This window comes from Schistocerca nitens, chromosome 10 (genome assembly GCF_023898315.1).
Source record: "Schistocerca nitens isolate TAMUIC-IGC-003100 chromosome 10, iqSchNite1.1, whole genome shotgun sequence".
Taxonomy (NCBI): Eukaryota; Metazoa; Arthropoda; class Insecta; order Orthoptera; family Acrididae; genus Schistocerca; species Schistocerca nitens.
In genome coordinates, this window is record NC_064623.1 from 151,667,488 (window position 1) to 151,682,375 (window position 14,888).

Here is a 14,888-nt window from a genome sequence, read left to right on the forward strand (position 1 = left end):
ACTTCAGCATGTCAGAATGAAATTTTCCTCTACAGCGAAGTATACGCTGATTTGATGTCAGTTACCTAAACTTCAGTCCACTAGTATAACTTTCGGTTTTCTGTTGAATCTACGTTTTATTTATCTGTTACATTACATTACATTATTTATCCGTTACATTACATTAAATCTGTTGCCACCCTTTTCAAGTGGGCAACCAGCGGGGGAAGCTGTGCAGTTTTCGGGTCGTGGACAGATTTAAACAGGAATTTACCTGGTGTAGAAGTATGAAACCGGAAAATATTTACGATAGTTAAATGTCTGTTGTTTGAAACTTATAAACAATATTTCATGCAAAATAATCTTCATTGCTGTTTACACATTTGTCCCACCTCTCCGGTAGGCTATGAATGCCATACCAAAAAAAAAAAAAAAACAGTACGTCTTTTGAAGCAAAGCAGTGAGGCATTTTCGTACGTTTTGATACGAATTGAAGCGTTGTTCAGGGAGAGCGTACCCCAGTGATGCCAACATATAATAATCTGACGAAGCCGTGTCTGCAGAATAAGCCACATCGCCAGTATTTCCCAACTAAACGCCTCGATCGCTTCCCTCACACGTTTTGCTGTGTGTGATGGGGCGTTATCATGGAGCGATATGACTTTGGTTGCCTTTTCCCATATTACGGTCGTTTTTCACGTAATGCTCCATTTAAATCAATCATTTGCTGTTGGTAGCGATCAGTATTAACGTTTCACCAGGTTTTGGCAGCTCATAATAGTTGACACCCCTCTAATCCCACCAAACACAGCGCATTTGCTTCTTTCCAAAGCGATATGGTCATGCAGTGAATGTCGATGGTTTGCCTGGATTCACCCATGAGTTACGACGCTTAGCATTGTTAAAATACATCTATTTTTCCATCACCGGTCACTATTCGACGGAGAAACGACTTTCTTTTGTATCTGGCGAGCACAAGTGGTCTTTCGGTTTGCTTTTCTGTCTTTCATTCAGTTCATGCAGAACCCATTTTCCCACTTTCTGCACCTTTCCCACAGCTTTCAACACCAGAGAAACGTCTTTCTGCTTCACATTCAATTGTTCTGCCAGTTCCTGTTGAGTTTGAATATCAGTTTCATCCAGCAAGGCCTGCTGTTTGTTGTGGTTTCGGTGGTTTCCCGCGCTCGTCGTTTCTCACGTCAAAATCACAATTTTTTTGAACCACTTGAAAGACTGTGTTTTCCCGAGAGCATGTTCGCCGAAAGCTTCGACAAGCATTCGATGCCATTCTGCAGCAGTTTTCTTCAAATGATAACAGAAAACTAATGCCGTCCACAAATCGTAGTTCGTAGGTACAAAAGTCGACATGTTTACGGGTTTGTAACAGATACCGATGTACTGAACTTGGGTCACTGTGTGTTGACATTCTTTGTCAGCCGTTACAGGGAGCAGTGGCGGTCTCACGGGCCCTACACTGGCGGCTATCACAATCTATAGGGAAATTCCGGTTTCATACTTATACACCTGGTAGTTTTCAGTTGAGATTGTGAACTCAATTGCTAGTTCAATCGAGTTCATCAGTTAACTTTATCTTTTCACTCTGACAAGGGGAGGCCGTCAATTGTGAAATTCAGATTCGATTCATACTGCGCATAATAAAAGCTCATGGCCAGAGGTGTAACGTGGCAAAGCACCAAGATGCACTTCTCAGCCGTTGTCGAGAAAATCGACAGTTAAAAGAAACCGTTGTGGTGAAATACTCTCTACGATTAGTAGTTCTATACAGCGTCGTGGCGCAATGGTAAGCGCTCGGGTTCGTAATCCGAGGTCGCCGGATCGAATCTCGCGCCATGCAATTTTTTATTATTAGTTTTTGTAATTCATATATATATATATATATATATATATATATATATATATATATATATTAATGAATTGCTTATGCACGTTGGTGAAGGCGGATCGCTCTCCAATTCTACCGCCTCCATTTTTTCGTTTGTTTAACAGGGTGTACCAAAGCTCTCCCGTCCGCACTGATTTTCGACGATGTTATAAGTTGCGCTAGGAACCGCATCTACCTTCTTTCGAAGTTAGCAGGCAACTACGCTGTTATGCGGCGGCTCGTTTCGGCCCATTCAACATGTGTCCATCAAGTGTAACGAGCGAGTAACGGAGTTTATATTTCATACCTGCCACAGCGAATTTGTGTTCGTGGGGTCTCTATTCTAATTCGAACGTTTGACTTACGCTATACGTATTCGTTTCGGAATATCGTTTGTACGTCTTCCGTTAACTATACGTGGTTAATATTATGAAGACAATTAATAACATTTGTGAAATACAACTTTGTTTGCAGAAAACATAATGATGTTCAAAGTCGCCAGTTTTTCCACGACAAACGACTTTCAACAACTTATTGTATGCATAATTGTTGCAACTGATTGCCGGGAATTATTTATATATATATATATATATATATATATATATATATTTGAATTTCAAAAAACAAATACTAAAAAAAAAGGTTGCATTGTGCGAGATTCGATCCGGCGACCTTCAGATTACAAACCCGAGCGCTTACCGCTGCGCCACGACGCTGTGGAAAATTATTAATCGTGGAGAGTATTTCACCGCAACGGTCCTAGTGTTTGGACATCCATGTTATCTGTTTCGCATTCACCACCGGTGCACAACATACTGAACAGTGCTTTCACTGTTTTGGACACACATGAGATACTGGGAAGGAATGTATATATGAGTGCCTGTGTACTCCGAAATAACCACAGGTTTGATTTTCTAGCACTTCTTTCTGCCTTTTGCTATGAAGTGTAATCCACCTATAGTGGCATTCATTTGTAAAATTAGGAGATTTATAAGGTCGTTTTACTTCTTGTATGTAATTATTATTTAGGATTATAAGACAGATTATATGTTCTGGTTTCTATACACTCTGCAGTATTCTCATGGTGAATGTTTATATATCGTGGTTCCTGTGCGAAGGCAATGAGAGAGAACAGTCATGTCGATTAAATATTTGGGCGTAACATTGCTGATTGATATGAAGTGGGACAAGTATGTAATGGCAGTTGTGGGGAAGGCGGATAGTCTTCTTCGGTTCATTGGTAGAATTTTGGGGAGATGTGGTTCATCTGTAAAGGAGACCGCTTATAAAACACTAATACGACCTATTCTTGAGTACTGCTCGAGCGTTTGGGATCCCTATCAGGTCGGATTAAGGAAGGACATAGAAGCAATTCGGAGGCGGGATGCTAGATTTGTTACTGGGAAGTTTGATCATCACGCGAGTGTTACGGAAATGCTTCAGGAACTCGGGTGGGAGTCTCTAGAGGAAAGGAGGCGTTCTTTTCGTGAATCGCTACTGAGGAAATTTAGAGAACCAGCATTTGAGGCTGACTGCAGTACAATTTTACTACCGCCAACTTACATTTCGCGGAAAGACCACAAAGATAAGATAAGAGAGATTACGGCTCATACAGAGGAATATAGGTGGTCATTTTTCCCTCGTTCTGTTTGGGAGAGGAACAGGGAGTGAATATGCTAGTTGTGGTACGAGGTACCCTCCGCCACGCACCGTATGGTGGATTGCGGTGTATGCATGTAGATGTTGTAGACAGCGAATTCAAGACATTTAATTTGGGTGCAAAGAGTAATTATATTCCTGTTTTGAATTTTTCTAGTGTTTTAAAGATTGCGTTACTCTGAAAAATGCCCATTTGCTGTGTGGTTTTATGTTGTTCTATCAATGGTATGATCAGCGGTGTGCGTCGTCCGTTGTAGCGACAGAGAGTCGATAGGAGAGATCCTACATGAATACAGAGAAACGACTGACGCCAACGGCGCCACGTATCAGTTGCAGTCTGTTTACAAGTTCAACGCTATCAGCCACAAACAGAAATCACCATAGGCAGCATGTGCAGAAACTACTTAGGAGCTCATGTCGAGCGGACTAGCTTGTGTCCACGGGTGTCACGGTCACAGATTACCCGCGGTTATTGCTCTGCCTGCGAGGTACTTCAACTGCGGCACAGCCTGCTGCAGTCGCAGCTCCGCTCCGGGCCACTCGCACCAGCCCCTACACCGTCTCATCTTTTGTAGCTTCAACCGAGTATGCACCACACCGCAACCTTCAAAGTGGAATATTTGTAGCGAAATCCTGACTAATTTTGTCTGCTCGAAGCAGTTTTACTTAAGGGGCTCCGGAAAGGCTCAAAATCATGAAAAGTTCAATTTTTACTTTTTTACGTTTTCTGAATCTGCAGACTATTACCTATAAATAGATATATAATTTATTCAATTCCGAAGACTACAACTATATTTAAATTTTTTTTGAAATGTGTTCTACATGGGCGTGACCCACTGTGGCGCTGTTAAACTGCTGTCAAATGGTGTTATTATTAACGTCCGTGTTCATCAGGTACATTTTAGTGACGTGAGATAAAGTATGTGTTGTGGCTAACCTGTGACGGTTCAATATATATCGCTGGTGTGATTGTCGATTGTTTCATGTTTATTTACTCTGTCGTTATCTCGAAAATATTCGTAATTAATTCTGTTTCTTGAGTCTCTGTTTTGTTGAAGTATAATAATGAGTAAAAGTAAAGTTATTAGAAATCCTCTGAAGGCTTTTAAGAAAAGGAGAAATGTTGGAAAGCCAAAGGTCTGTGTTATTACTGTAAACAATAAAGACGATAACCAAGTGAGTGAACCTAACCTCTCAAGTACACCTGCCCATAGCAGTCAAAGTGGGAAAGAAAATACTTCACAGAAGAAGCTTGGTTCAATGAGAGAAAACTATGAATGTTTTATGGGCAAATCGGATGTGAATGAAATATTTGATATGTCGGTTCTCAAAGGAATTTTTTCGTACGTGTAAGATGTATTCATTGTAGTGAAGTTGGTCAGGAACTCTCCATAATAAAGCACATAGGACTTGCTAGTGAAATACAACTTAAATGTGATAAGTGTTCATACCTGACCACCTTTTGGAACAGTGTTGCAGTAACTGCAACTGAAGAAAATGGTAGCAAAATCTACGAACACAACAACGAGCGATGCTTGCTTTAGACAAGGAACGCCTTCGGGCTGCACACAGGGCTGTAAAGAGTCTAGAAATACAAGCAAGAGTAAACAGGAGGAGGAACAAGAGGAAGCTGGAGGAGGAGTTTGCAGAGGATGAAGATAATCCATCCTATGGACCTGGAATGCACTAAAATGTTAATCCAATCTTTGTCGCTCGATTCCCAAACCTTTTATTTTCTCATACTAATTACATGTTTTCTAAGGATCTTCCAAACATATTTGTTTCAAACTTTCAGTAAATGTTACACAGTACCTTCTGCATAATTTAACACAACCTTTTTCCAAAAAACTGTATATTTTTGAATATATAAATAAAAAATTGCAAAAAAATGTTGTGAATTTTCATTACAATTGAAAAAATATCATCTTTAATAACTGAACTAAAATTTTGTAAAATCCCTGTGCTAAGTTGTAGCCCATATTCCAATAAATAATCTGTAAAAAGTTCAACTTCCTACCTCAAATACTTTGTGAGGAAAGATGTAATTTATAAGCGTTATTTTAACATTGTAAGTATAGGGCGTTCCGGAGCCCCTTAACTGGAATAGAGTCCATGCGTCACGGTAAAAGCTCATCAGTAGCAGTCCTCTTGCAGACAATATCGGTAACCTTGCTATTACAAACTGTAGTCTTGCTATAGTCACTAATCTGATCGCTATATACTGATGTGATGGTCTAATTCGCTCTGTTGGATGAGTGAGTAAGTGAGGCCCTCTCTGGTCAGCGGCCTAAATACATGCTGTCGAGAGGGCGTTGGCAGTGTGTTGCTTATCAGTGTGTCTCTGACCTCTCCCATGATAGGTGCACTCGATCCAGCACCTACTAATCGATCTTCGCTTCATGTTTGCCAACCGCTGTGCTGGCGACAGCTTACACCAACACGTTCCCTTCCAAATGCCGATCATACGTCAAAAAAAAAGCTTGGGCAGAAGCCTGGGATACTCGCCTACCGTGATCGGGATCAAATTGGTTCAAATAGCTCTGAGCACTATGAAACTCTTGAGGTCGTCAGTCCCCTAGAACCTCGTGATGACTGGGTGTTGTGTGCTGTCCTTAGGTTAGTTAGGTTTAAGTAGTTCTAAGTTCTAGGGGACTGATGACCATAGATGTTAAGTCCCATAGTGCTCAGAGCCATTTGAACCATTTTTAGTCCCCTAGAACTTAGAACTACATAAATCTAACCAACCTAAGGACATCACACACATCCATGCCCGAGGCTGGATTCGAACCTGCGACCGTAGCGGTCGCGCGGTTACAGACTGTAGCGCCTAGAACCGCTCGGTCACCCCGGCTGATAGGGATCATTAGACAAATGATAGCAGCGCCAACCTATAGTACATATGGTAATATATACTCCTCATTGCATGTATACATAACAAAGTACATGAAATACCATTGTACATACAGCTAGGAATACTGAATTATGGCAAACTAACTACGCAATGGAACAATCATGTACGTTAAGAGGCATTTGAGCTGGCCGTTGTGGCCGAGCGGTTCTAGGCGCTTCAGTCTGGAACTACGAGCCGGTCGGAGTGGCCGAGCGGTTAAAGGCGCTACAGTCTGCAACCGCACGACCGCTACGGTCGCAGGTTCGAATCCTGCCTCGGGCATGGATGTGTGTGATGTCCTTAGGTTAGTTAGGTTTAAGGGGACTTTGACCACAGCAGTTGAGTCCCATAGTGCTCAGAGCCATTTTGAACCTGGAACTACGCTGCTCCTACGGTCGCAGGTTCGAATCCTGTCCCGGTCATGTACGTGTGCGCTGTCCTTAGGTTAGTTAGCTTTAAGTAGTTCTAAGGCTAGGGGACTGATGACATCAGATATTATGTCCCATAGTGCTCAGAGCCATTTGAACAATTTGATGTGGCATTTCGTTACCCTAATAGAAGCATTCATATCATAATATCACCATCAAAACCTAGACTCCAAATTAGGGGTATCTCATCAGTCTAATTTCAAAATTTCAAGTAAAGAATAACCGAAACTGTGGAAAGTAGGGAGGTACAAACTGAAACATAAGAAGACAAACAGAGAAAGGGATACTGTCATCCCAGGTACCTTTCTAAGGATGGCAATGAAGTACTTCAGAGACATTTACACTTACAATTACAAGCGAACAGGAATGCTTTAAACGTTTAAAACTGTCGACAATAATTTTGGCCAGGATTTCTGTACAAATACTCCACTACGTGCCACCACCCCACCCACCACCCAGAAATTACCAGCAGTCTTCCTGGGAACTCAGTTAAACAGTGTTTCCTTCGCAACAAAATTCCAGAAGTTTTTTTGTGAACGGTTCTACGTGTTTTTTAGTGTGCTGAATCCGAATTTCATGTTTGCTGACTTGTAAGAGGAAGGCTTCAAAATTAAAAACGCAAAAAAAACTCAAAATTTTCTCAGTTTTTCCCAGTTTTTCACGCATATCTCGAAAACAAGAGGTTTTCCGAAGATGATCACCCTACACAACACTACCGTTAAGAAAATTTCGTAGAAAACGCGCTGCTCAGATTTTACTTTCTGAAGAGCAGTATCGGTGGTTGACCACGCTGGAAAGCAGAGAATTTTACGTCCTTCTGCAAAAACTTAAAAATACTACCGTGTGGCTCCAGTGGCTTCTGAGTTTAAACACCTCTGCTGCCCACCAAACTCCCCAGGCATGAACATTATTGAGCATATCTGCGATGCCTTGCAACGTGCTGTTCAGAAGAGATCTCCACTCCCTCGTACTCTTACGGATTTACGAAGAGCCCTGCAGAATTCATTGTGTCAGTTGCGTCCAGCACTACTGCAGCCATTACTCGAGTCCATTCAAAGTCGTGTTGCGGCACTTCTGCGTGCTCCCGGGGCCCCTACACGATATTAGGCAGGTGTGCCATTTCTTTTTTCTCTTGAGCGTATATGTACAGTGATGAGTGAAAAAATTATGACCATCTGCTTAATAGCTTGTTTGTCAGTCTTTGGAACGAAATACGTCACTGACTCTGCAGTTTCTCGGTAGGTTTGTGGAGGTATGTTGCGTTAGATGTCTGCGCGCAGGCAGTTCGTGTTAATAACGGGCCGCTGATCTGCGTACGAGGTAATGGCGACAGATAGTGACCCAGATGGGTTCCTTAGGATTTACATCAGGGGAATTTGGTAGACGAGACATCAGTCTGAATTTACTGAAGTGCTCTCGAAATCACTGTAACACGGTTTACGCTTCGAGACACAGTTATGCTGCTGAGAGATAACATCGCCAACGGGGAAGACATAAAGCATGATGGGATGTAGGTGGCTCACAACTGTCAGCATGTCTGCGATTACTGCCACAGGTCCCATGCAAGCGCAGGAGAATGTTTCTCACAGCTTAATAATGCTCGCCCACCCTCCGTCCCTGGCGCGCTGCGCGTTTGGAGCCGACGTTCACATGGACGACGGCGTCTGTGGAGACGACCATCAACCTAGTGTAGCAAAAGGGTGATTCACCTGAAGAGGAGACACGTTTTCATTGATCGACGGTCGAATTCTGATGGTGTACACTGTAATCATAGGTGACGATGTCATTGGGGCGACAAGTGGTCTGCAGCGGATGTTCAACGATGTACGGTGTGCTCCGAAACACTTGTAGGAGCACCATCTAGCCTACTTCACAGAGCTAACAAGCCTCCGAACTCCACGTTCTGTGAAGAGTCCTGGCTGTTCGCTGTGGCCGAGCGGTTCTACGCGCTTCAGTCCGGAACCGTGCGACCGCTACGGTCGCAGGTTCGAATCCTGCCTCGGGCATGGATGTGTGTGATTCACTTAGGTTTAAGTAGTTCTACGTCTAGGGGACTGATGACCTCAGATATTAAGCCCCATAGTGCTCAGAGCCATTTGAACGATTTTTTGAAGAGTTGTGGACGTCCAACCATTTAGCGCTTAGAGGTAGTTTCACTGTCCTCCTACCTCTTTCCGTAGATGCTCACCACAGTAGCACGTAAACATTCGACCATCTTCGGCGTTTTCGAGATACTAGTTCGCAGGTTCTGCGTAATAGTAATCTGCCCTTTGTCAGAGTCGCTTGTCTCAATGGAATTCCCCATTTGTAGTCCATATGGCCGCTAGGGTGATCCCTCATCCGTATCTGCTCCGCTTACATACTTTTGCTATCGCGTCACGTTCCCACAACGCTACCAGGCGGCATCTAAAGTCACGGTGGGCAGCAGTCATAATTTTTTAAATTAAAAGGAAGGTCAGCGTTGGTCGTAATTGTTGTGTTGGCAGAAGAGCCAACACCGTGTTACTAGTAGAGGCCGAAATGCACGCGTTTTAGCCCACGCAGGCTGGCGTGAGGAGGGAATAACTATACTGAAGTGAGGTCTGGAACACGACAAGGAATTATAATTCAGAAAGCGGACGTAATTAGTTTGATATTCAACTTTAATCCATTAATGATGAACGTCGCTCTTGACGGTACATGATTCACAATATTATCTGTTCAGATTATAGTAACTGAATATGGCGCCATGCTAGGTCGTAGCAAATGACGTAGCTGAAGACTATGCTAAACTATCGTCTCTGCAAATGAGAGCGTATGTAGACAGTGAACCATCGCTAGCAAAGTCGGCCGTACAACTGGGGCAAGTGCTAGGGAGTCTCTCTAGACTAGACCTGCCGTGTGGCGGCGCTCGGTCTGCAATCACTGATAGTGGCGACACGCGGGTCCGACGTATACTAACGGACCGCGGCCGATTTAAAGTCTACCACCTAACAAGTGTGGTGTCAGGCGGTGACACCACAGTAATATTGATGGTTTATTCATAGCAAAATCGATTTTCAATCACGTAGTGATCATCTTAAGTGCTTCCGTGTACAAATTAAACTCATAGGCACTGGTATCAAGTTATTATCAGTAACCGAAACTGAGAAACGATTGATTGTGATCGTTTCTCAGTTTTGGTTGCTGATAATGATACCAGTGCCTATGAGTTTAACTTGTACACCACAGCACTGAAGATGATCACTATGTGATTGAAAATCGATTTTGCTATGAATAAACTTTCTATATTACGGACAACCCTGACCTTCCTTTTAATTTAACATATATGGTCGTTGTGCAGACAGCACTCCATGGAGTCGCCAATCAGTCATAATTTTTTGCTTCATCACGTACGTATGTTCCGCATCTCCTCCTAAACTTCTGGACTGATTTCAACCAAACTTGGTATACATATTACTTACCGTCTAGAAAGAATCGCTGTATCAAAGAGGAGGGGGTGAAAAACTAGCGTATAGCACGACGCACTGATAACCGGACTATATTCATCCGGTATTTGAGAACGAGAGCCCTTAGTGACTTGCAGCCAAATTTACACATATTTTCAGATCCACATGAAACGTTTTCTCGCTCAAAATCCGCACAAAATGATGGAAGGAAAAAAAGTTCTTTACCTACTACATTTTCGCTATTCATGCTGTAAAACTGCAGTATCAGGCATGACGTTTTAACTTATTAATTCCTTACTACGAACTCCATGCGCAACAGAATTTTCACACAGTAACTCGGCTGGATGTACCCACAAAATTATATCACTGTGAGGGACATAATTCTGGAGATATGACGTCATAAACACTGAGCCGCATGAAAAAGAAATTGCAGGGTGAATTTCGTTATACACATATGGGTGAAATACGTGTACAACAATGTGTCGAATAGTTTAAATATATGTGCAATGTGCGTACGCAGGCAAAGCCACGGATAAAAATTTCCTCCTAAACCCATGGATTGATTTCAAGCAAATGTAGCATACATGGTACTTATTATCTTGAAAGAAATAGTGTCGGGGTAAGAATCAGAAACTTATTACTACGCTGAAGATGAAAACTTGGAGAGATAAAGGGGGAGGGACTATTGCTTTTCACAATATATATAAATGACCTAGTAGATAGTGTCGGAAGTTCCATGCGGCTTTTCGCGGATGATGCTGTAGTATACAGAGAAGTTGCAGCATTAGAAAATTGTAGCGAAATGCAGGAAGATCTGCAGCGGATAGGCACTTGGTGCAGGGAATGGCAACTGACCCTTATCATAGACAAATGTAATGTATTGCGAATACATAGAAAGAAGGATCCTTTATTGTATGATTATATGATAGCGGAACGAACACTGGTAGCAGTTACTTCTGTAAAATATCTGGGAGTATGCGTGCGGAATGATTTGAAGTGGAATGATCATATAAAATTAATTGTTGGTAAGGCGGGTTCCAGGTTGAGATTCATTGGGAGAGTCCTTAGAAAATGTAGTCCATCAACAAAGGAGGTGGCTTACAAAACACTCGTTCGACCTATACTTGAGTATTGCTCATCAATGTGTGGGATCCGTACCAGATCGGGTTGACAGAGGACATAGAGAAGATCCAAAGAAGAGCGGCGCGTTTCGTCACAGGGTTATTTGGTAACCGTGATAGCGTTACGGAGATGTTTAGCAAACTCAAGTGGCAGACTCTGCAAGAGAGGCGCTATGCATCGCGGTGTAGCTTGCTGTCCAGGTTTCGAGAGGGTACGTTTCTAGATGAGGTATCGAATATATTGCTTCCCCCTACTTATATCTCCCGAGGAGATCACGAATGTAAAATTAGAGAGATTCGAGCGCGCACGGAGGCTTTCTGGCAGTCGTTCTTCCCGCGAACCATACGCGACTGGAACAGGAAAGGGAGGTAATGACAGTGGCACGTAAAGTGCCCTCCGCCACACACCGTTGGGTTGCTTGCGGAGTATAAATGTAGATGTAGATGTAGAAGGGAATGGTCAGAGAGAGGGTGGAAGGAGGAGATGGGTGGGTGCGAGAAGGAAATGGAGAGAGAGAATGCAGGGGGAAATGGACAGAGAAATGGAAGACAAGGAGACAGGAAGAGGAGGAAGATGAGGAGATTGACAGAGTAAGAAAGAGCGGGAAATGGACTGAAACACAATGAGGAAGAGATGGTTCAAATGGTTCAAATGGCTCTGAGCACTATGGGACTTAACATCTATGGTCATCAGTCCCCTAGAACTTAGAACTACTTAAACCTAACTAACCTAAGGAAAGCACACAACACCCAGCCATCAGGAGGCAGAGAAAATCCCTGACCCCGCCGGGAATCGAACCCGGGAACCCGGGCGTGGGAAGCGAGAACGCTACCGCACGACCACGAGATGCGGGCGAGGAAGAGATGGTCAGAGAAATTGTTGAGAGGAAAGAGGAGGAGATGGACAAAGAGAGTGACAGAGGGACGAACAGATGGACAGAGAGAGAGGGCAGGAGCATATGAAGAGGCAGTAGAGGGTGTGAGAAGTGGACAGAGAGAGGGGTTGGAGGAAGTGGACAGACAGGTGGAAGCAGGAGATGAACTAGTAGAAGAATGGGATAAATACGTGCCGTCAAACACCCTATACTGACATAGTGAAGAAATAAAAATTTATACAAATAAGTACAGTACAATAAGAGGAGAATTTTCAATATGTGAGGAAAAAAAACTTCACAAACGAAATTAAAAGCAGTGGTTAACCGTTAACATCGTCACCTTGCAGCAGTCTCCCCCATATGTAATTTCAAAATGAATTATTCTTTGTTTGTCTTTTTTTAAGAGTACCCCACCTCTATAGCATCACGTGCCTCGGCAGGCACTGATACCAGGAAAACTGTGAAAAAAAGGTTTAGGAGACGAGAGCGTTGTAAAGTGTTTCCATTAACTCGTCGGCTGCCAGGTAACGACGTGACGCTAAGCTTGTGTACTGCGAAAGTGTTTGCCGTTTCGCGCGAACTGATTACCAGAGGCAGCCGGCAACGTGAAACTTGGCAGCCGCAGGTAGTTGGGCGTTGTGGAAACTGTGGCGACGCCAGACTTCGCCGCTTGCCCCGGGAGCAAGCGGCGGCGAAGCGGGCTGAGGCAAGCTGCTTACTTAAAGCGCTCGCCGTGTCGGCTTACGCCGCCTCGCTCATCCCACGCGCGCGACGTAATTAAGTCTCGGTGCGACACGCGTCGTGTTATGCAGCCCGTAAAGACAGTGTTCCTCCCGTGTCGTCTTCAGTCAACGCTGTCGCTCGCTTCTTAACAAGTGTTTAGCGATGATACATTGTTCTAGCGATATCTAGGCATACCAGCATACATTATGTGATCAAAAGTATCCTGACAGACCTGTGAACCGTGAATTTACTTTCAATTTTTTTTTCCTTTAAGAAATTACTTTATTTACTGGCGATTCATCAAGAACATTGACACATTTAATCACACTAGGTGAGCGTGGAAGTAGTTGCCAGGGAGTAACTGATGGAAAATAAGTTTTAACAAATGTGAATTTATTCCTAAAAGCTTTTTCAAAGCAGGTTTAAAATTATAAGCATAAAAACACACTCGAAATATCAAGTTACAATTTAACAAATGTGAATTTTATTCCTAAAAGCCTTTTCAAAACAGATTTAAAATTATAAGCAGAAAAGCACCCTCGAAATATCAAGTTACAGTTTTATTTAGAGGCAAAGAACAATATTAACAGTAGGAGCCTTCGGGCTGAGAAGCTTCCCTGCTCCCTTTCAACACGGCCGTAGTCATGACCGCTCACAACAACCTCTGAAAGAGTACACTGGTGCAAATCTGCAACACACCAGATTACTTTAAACTAAAAAATTTTAACAACTCACACAAACACGTAAACTATGCACCCCATAAGAGGAATGGAAATGGTACGATCCTCAAATTATTTGCCACATAAGTGGAATTTCTTTTTTTTTAAAGGACTCTTACGGTGAAAGGGTGGCAAGCTTATAACCTAAAATGACTATTTAAATAAAACCCATAAAATGCATTCTTACATAAAATGTACAACATGCTCTACATTACACATATACCACCTCGCAAGATGTTAGGCAAGATAGAAACATATTCCAAGAATTCGGCTTTAAGCAATAATTTCGTTAACACCTAATCCGACAAACATGACAGAGGCAGCTATTAAAGTACGGCGGACCGACAGACAGACAGACACTAATTACCTAACAAATGCGGACGGGAGACAGAGGAGCAAGCTGGGGACGAGAGACTGACCAAGGAAACAAGTAGAAGCTAACAAGTAAATGAAACAACATATCACGAATCACTTAACTTCTAATAAACTGAGATGTCTGGCGAAGACCTGGCGCAGGACCCCCAACGCTCTCCCGAACCGTCCGCTGTTAGCCGCTTCAACGGACGCAGGGAGGCGCGCCGATCTCCCGTCTCACGGCGTCGCAGCTCGCCCCGACCAGACCGATGTCGTGGGTTGACTCCCGTTGCTCTCGCGTCGGCCACGAAGCCACTACCCCTCGCTAAACGGCACAGCCACTGGACTCACGTGGCGACCTCACATGCGCCGACGCTCCAGGCGGACAAGTCATCTTGTGTACCAGTGCGCGACCGACCAACCGATCGATCCAATCGCCAATGCCCACTGCTTGAGCAAACTCGAGCAGACTGGCGGCCTAACACATACTAGCACTCCGGACGACAGACAGACACTAACCGCCTCACCAATGCGGACGAGAGACAGACCCAGACTAACTTGGCTGACCAAATAACCAGACTGACAGACTAACCGACTGCGGATCTCATAGCGCCCCTTAAATGCACGTGAACAGGCAACTTTTCCCTTTTCCCACCAGAGGGAGACACCAAAGCTGCGATTGCCACAGCGGCGCCACCGCCAGCAACGGAGGGCGACTGCTTTACACTACGCGCTGCGGCGCGCTCTTTAAAACGGCAAATTTTACTACGGCTCACATACCAGCATACATTCTCTGATCAAAAGTATCCTGACAGACGTGTGTAATGCGG